This window comes from Bison bison, unplaced genomic scaffold (genome assembly GCF_000754665.1).
Source record: "Bison bison bison isolate TAMUID 2011002044 unplaced genomic scaffold, Bison_UMD1.0 scf7180017864289, whole genome shotgun sequence".
Classification (NCBI taxonomy): Eukaryota; Metazoa; Chordata; class Mammalia; order Artiodactyla; family Bovidae; genus Bison; species Bison bison.
Window position 1 is genome coordinate 20,506,948 of NW_011494861.1, and position 6,000 is coordinate 20,512,947.

Here is a 6,000-nt window from a genome sequence, read left to right on the forward strand (position 1 = left end):
AAAGAGGGGAAGGAGAGGAGAAAAGAAAGAAGACACAAAAGAATAGAGAAAAGAAAGATGGGATGGAAAGAGAAAATAAGGAGGAAGAAGGGGAAAAGGCAGGCCACTTTTAAGACTTATGTGTGCTGGTAAGGAATGATGGAGCTGCAAAAACATAATAGATTTCTTGCAAGATTTCTGTTTGTGCCCCCACAATTTATTAATTTTTAAAAGTACAACCAGGAGGCATTAACAGTCTCAAAATAAGGGAGAGAAACACCTCTTCCTTATGTGGTGGTATTACTATTAAAGGGAGGATACAGGTGTTGACACTGGGCGCCCTGGTGGGCCGTGGAGCCCCATCAGCCTCTGCTCTCGCCCACGGCTAGAGTGCCCTGAGCCGTCTCTGTTGGGAGCCAGGTCAGCCGCTGTTCTGCTCAACAGGGAACACTCCGTTCCTCTACTTGGGTAAACCAGACACAGGCCCCTGCTGCTGCTTCAGTCAACAGGGAGGCCGGTGACCAAGCAGCTGCCTCCTCGCGGGGTCAGTCCAGTGTCGGCAACAGGCCCTCTGCTCCCTTGGGGCCCTGCTCTGCCTCTGCTGACAGCACCAGCTTCGTCGGAGATGCTGAATTCTCATCAACTGTGAGAGCCAGATTGTTTCCCTCCTTGCTTTTGTTTTGATGTGTCTTAAAATGGTTAGGCTTTTAACTCTCAAATATTTCCGTTCACCCTTACTGGCTAATGAACGAGGCACCTCACACACCACAGCGGGACAAGGCGCGCTACTATGGTATCCAGTAAACAGTGGCTAAACAGTCAAAAGTCTTGCTCAAATCAAGTTCTCTTTTGTACTTGTTGTTCTTCCATCTGCCCTGAGCTACGTAATGGCTGTCCAAAAATGTAACCCACTGCACCTCTGTGAGGAGTTCAAGAAAAGCAGCTTCCTGGACCTTTGCCAATGGCTTTCTTGCATCATCTTAATTGTCCATTTGCTAGTTAACAAGTCAGTCTAGAAAGAAGTCTTTCTTCTTTTATTCTTGGAAAGTATGTACTTGGGAATGTCCAATAAAAGCCAGTATGTGCTGAATGCCTGCTCTCTGCCAGGTTCTGGCCAATGAGAGGCTGTCTCTGAGGGCTGCCCGGCTGGGAACATGAGGGCTGAGGAGAGGCCACTCAGGAGTGACCGAGCGTCTGATCAGTGATCACCTGCGTGAGACAGGTAGAGGCTCTCACCCTGCGGCTGAGGTCAGACAAGGGCAATCTCTGGGAAGAAGGGGCACATTTCCCTGTCTGGGGACAACCAGCTCCCCATCACCGGGTTCCGGCACCTGGACCCCAGAGCCACTCTCGGCAAAGTGACTAAGCACCTGCCTCAGTCCAGCCCACTCTAGTCCTGCCCTGTGTCTTGTCACTGTGTCCCTGCAGACCCCACTCCCAAGTCCCCAGCGTATTTCATGGAAACTTGTCAATTTGATTCATCACACAATCTCTGATGGCTTGGTTATAATCTTACTCATGTTATACACAATCTCTCAGTATTCCTTATAACAACTCTAGGAGGAAAGGATACTTCTTCCCAGATAACAACAGGAAGAGTCAAAGAGGTTAAGGAATTCAGTGAGGTCACTCAGTAAGGGGTGGAGCCAGAACTCAGTCTCTGATCAGTCTCATTCTCAACCCGGGTAGACCTTGGCTTTCAGAGCCATAACCTAGCAATTTCCGTGCCCAGAGCTAGCAGCACGAAAGCTCAGCAAATAATGTGATTTATTATGTGACTCAAAGAAAGAACAACCAGCAGCTTCCTGTTTTAGTTATTCTTGCTTATGACAGTTTCTAGCTAAAGAAATTCATGTGCTGTCAACATGCAAATGTAATCTTTTTTTTTTTTTTCCCAATGTCTGTGCCAGGCCGGAGCCTCCCTATGGGCCTTGCACGCACTGTGCTGAATCTGGTCCCTTGAGTTTACAACCTCACCACAAATACAAAACACTAAAACAATTATCACGAACAACCCCGAATTGCTTAAATGTCACGTGTTCATGTTACATCAGAAAAGTTCTGCTCAATCAGAAGGAAAAGCACCATGCTGTGGCCTCAGAGAGCTTGGAAAGGCTGGGTGGAAGAGAGGAGATTTTTGTGTGGATAGGATTTAGGACCAGAGGAGAATTGAAAGCAAGAACTGGAAGTGTTAACTGACCTGGGTTCTTGGTCTCTTATTGTTAAGTTGCTCAGGGGTGTCCAGACAATGACTTCAGGCAAGGCTTTATTGGGACTCAATTACAGCAGGAGGGCATGAGAACAAGAAACAGTTTCCCTTGCTTGCTCCCTGATGAGGGGTGGCAGGGGGTGGGGGGTTGATTTGGGCCAGTCTCTTAAATGGGGTGAGCGTAGGGGCCCATCGGTGGTTCGGGCTTCAGGGCTGGCTTAGGTGGTCTGCCCATCCGCTTGATGGTGCTGTGGTGCAAGCTCAGTCCCCTGCTTTTGCTCCCTGCACCTCAAGAGTGGCAGTTGGGTTTTGGCCTTTTCTTCGCAGGTCCCAGTCTGTCTCAGAAGTACACAGTTGAGGCTGAGAAGAGATCACACTGACAAGACCCAGGGCACAAAGTAGAAAGAGTAGGTTGGAATCCAACGGTCAGGACTTTGCCAGGATGAGGAATTGAGGGCGGAAGCTGGGAGAACAGGCAGGGAGTAGTTAACACTCCAAGGGAGAGAGAACGAGGGCCTGACCAAAGTAGGAGCGTGGGAGGGACAAGACTGAAGGAATCTGCTCCTCTGCCCCAGGCACCCAGACACCCTGCTCTCTGGTAACCAGTACTAACTGGAATGATGAGCGATGGCTCAGTGGCAGGCTATGTTGGTCCCCACTGGCAATACGATACCCTTTCTAGAAAAAAGTAGAACCTCCCGGCACCCTGCATGTTCAATGGCCAATTTCACTCACCTCCTCCTATCAATTGTACTTAACCTTTCCGGTCTATTTCCTCATCTATAAAATCAGCATGAAATGGTTCTTCCTTCCTGGGGTTGTTATGAGGTTGAATGAGATAATGCATGCAAAGTGCAAGGCCAGGCACTAGGCTCATAACTGCTAGTGATGAGCCACCAGTATGACAATCTGCTCCCTTGGTCAGCTAGAACCTCCTGAGCCATGAGCATGCTTTATGAGGACTTACTGCTGTGGAAAGTGGCTATTAGGAACCCCCTCTCTCTCTGGAAAGCATTAGACACTGGCAAATAGCTGAAGGTGCAATCAAGCAAATTTATATTGTGATATCTCTCAAGTTTCCCGTAAGTTAATTTGGACACAGGTAGCTTTCTAACAAAAAGTTCAGAATTGTTCCATTTTGACAGTCAACCGTCCTGTTCCTTATTTTATACTACTGTCCATACAGGCTCCTCTTCTCCCTTTGTGTTTATACTGGAGTGTACCTGAGCTAAACTGTAATGGAGCTCTGGGTGGGAATCTGGGATGCTTTAGACCCACCCATAGAGGTCAAGGCCTGAGAATACTAGAAGGATCTGAGAATACTAGATGGGCCCTTCAGTAAGACTTCACCCATTTCATCCTCCAGGGCACTGTGCCATACATTTGGCATATGTCATGTTATGTAATCCTTACACCAGTCTCGTGAGGTAGGAATTGTTAACATTGTTATAAATGAGGAAATAGAGTCTTGGTTGAAGGGTCTTGCACACATACATCTAGCCAGCACTGCAGCAAAGATCCTCTCTCTTGTGTGTCTGGCTGAAGCCCCTTCTTTCCTGCATGTGTTCCTCCCTCAGGTTGTCACTCCAGGCCTCATGGTAAGCCTAGTACAGTTGTTACTGTGATTTTAAGTTTAGCATTTTTTGTTGTTGCTATAGGATGCTTAAGAGGTTTATAGTTCCATTATGGTGGTTTGCTATAATACTTCTAACCTGTATATTGTTTTTTAGTCACTAAGTCGTATCTGACTCTTTGTGACCCCATGGACTGTAACCCACTTGGCTTCTCTGTCCATGTGATTTCCCAGGCAAGAATACTGGGGCAGATTGTCATTTCCTTCTCCAGGGGATCTTCCCAACCCAGGGATTGAACCTGCGTGTCCTGCATTGGCAGGAGGATTCTTTACCACACAGCTACCTGGGAAGCCCTCTAATTTATATAATTGGGAATAAATGTAAACACCGCAAGCTCTAATCAGCCCCAAATAGCATATTATTTCATGACAAATAAATAACATGTTGAATGAAAACAAAAGCCATAGGACAGAGTATGGAAAGCCATGGTAAATGGAACTTCTTGCTCATCACTAAAGAAAACAGGCTGACGTGAAGAGTCAGTTCAGACAGAAACGAAAGATCAAACAACAGAGCATTTTAGCTTATGCTTTTTACAGCTGGATTCCAAGGAAGATAAATTCTATTTGAACTTATCTTTTCAAATATCTTGCTAATAAAGTCAGTCGATTATTGAGTGTCAGACAAGAAATTTAAAAGACGTATTATATGTATGTATGACTTAGGACATGTAATTGTATATGTATGTGAGATTAATATGGTAAGGGCGCTAATGGATAAAATAGCATGCAAGAACAGATAGACAATGTAAGCAGAGAGATGGAAATCCTGAGAGAGAACTCAAAAGAAATTCTAGAAATGAAAAAAAACATGGAAATGAAGAATGCCTTTGATGGGCTTATTAGGAGACTGGACACAGCTGAGAAAAGAATCTTTGAGCTTGAGGCTATTTCAATAGAAATCTCCAAAACTGAAAAGCAAAGAGAACAAAAACTGAAGGAAAAAAAAACCCAGAACAGAATATCTGGCGTCTCTGGACAACTACAAAAGATATAACTGAGTAACACAAATGCCAGAAGGAGAGGAGAAAAAGGAACAGAAGAAATATCTGAAACAAGAACAGAATTTCCCCCAAATGCTAGATATCAAGTCACAGATCCAGGAAGCTCAGAGAACACCAAGCAAGAGGAATGTCTCAGAAAAACTACAGCTGAGCATATATTTTCAAATTATTGGAAAGCAAAGGTAAAGAAAAAATACTGAAAGAAACAGAAGAAAAGCACCTTACCTAAGGAGGATCAGAGACAAGAATCAATCTCACTTCTTCACAGAAACCATGCAAGCAAGAAGAGAGTGGAGTTAAACATTAAAAGTTTTGAGAGGGAAAAACTACCAACCTAGAATTCTGTACTCTGAAGAATTATCCTTCAGAAATAACTGAGAAATAGACTTTCTTAGACAGACAAAACTGAGGGAATGTGTTGCCTGCAGACCTGCCTTGGAAGAAAAGTTAAAAGTTCTTTGAAAAGAAGAAAATTGACATAGATCAGAAACTCAGCTCTACATAAAAAATGAAATAGCATCAAAGAAGGAATAATGATAAAACTTTTTGTAAAAACTTTTTATTTTCCTTAAGTGATCTAATAACTTGTTCAAAATAATAATAGGAACAATATTTGATTATGAATGCTTATGTATCTATCATATATACATCTTGAAGTGAAGTCGGTTGCTCGTGTTCGACTCTTTGCCACCCCGTGGACTTTAGCCTATACCAGGCTCCTCAATCCACGGAATTCTCCAAGCAAGAATACTGCAGTGGGTTGCCATTTCCTTCTCCAGGGGATCTTCCCCACCCAGGGATCGAACCTGGGTCTCTCTCATTATAGGCAGACGCTTTACCATCTGAGCCACCAGGGAAGCCCTTATACATCTTATATATATGTATGTACACACATACACATATACCTATGTGTGTATGTGTGTGTGTGTATATATATGTAATATGCTTATATAGTAAGTGAAATGAGTGACATCAGTGGTACAAGGGACAGGGAGGAATTAGGATTATTTCCTTATTATTAGTCATTCACATGACCCAAGAAATTGTATAGTGTTATTTGAAAATGAGCTTGTATATTCTGACTTTAGTGCAACCACTAAAGAAAGAAAAGTATAACTGATATCCCAAGAAAGAGAAAATGGAATCATATAAAATGCTCAGTTGAAACTGCAAAA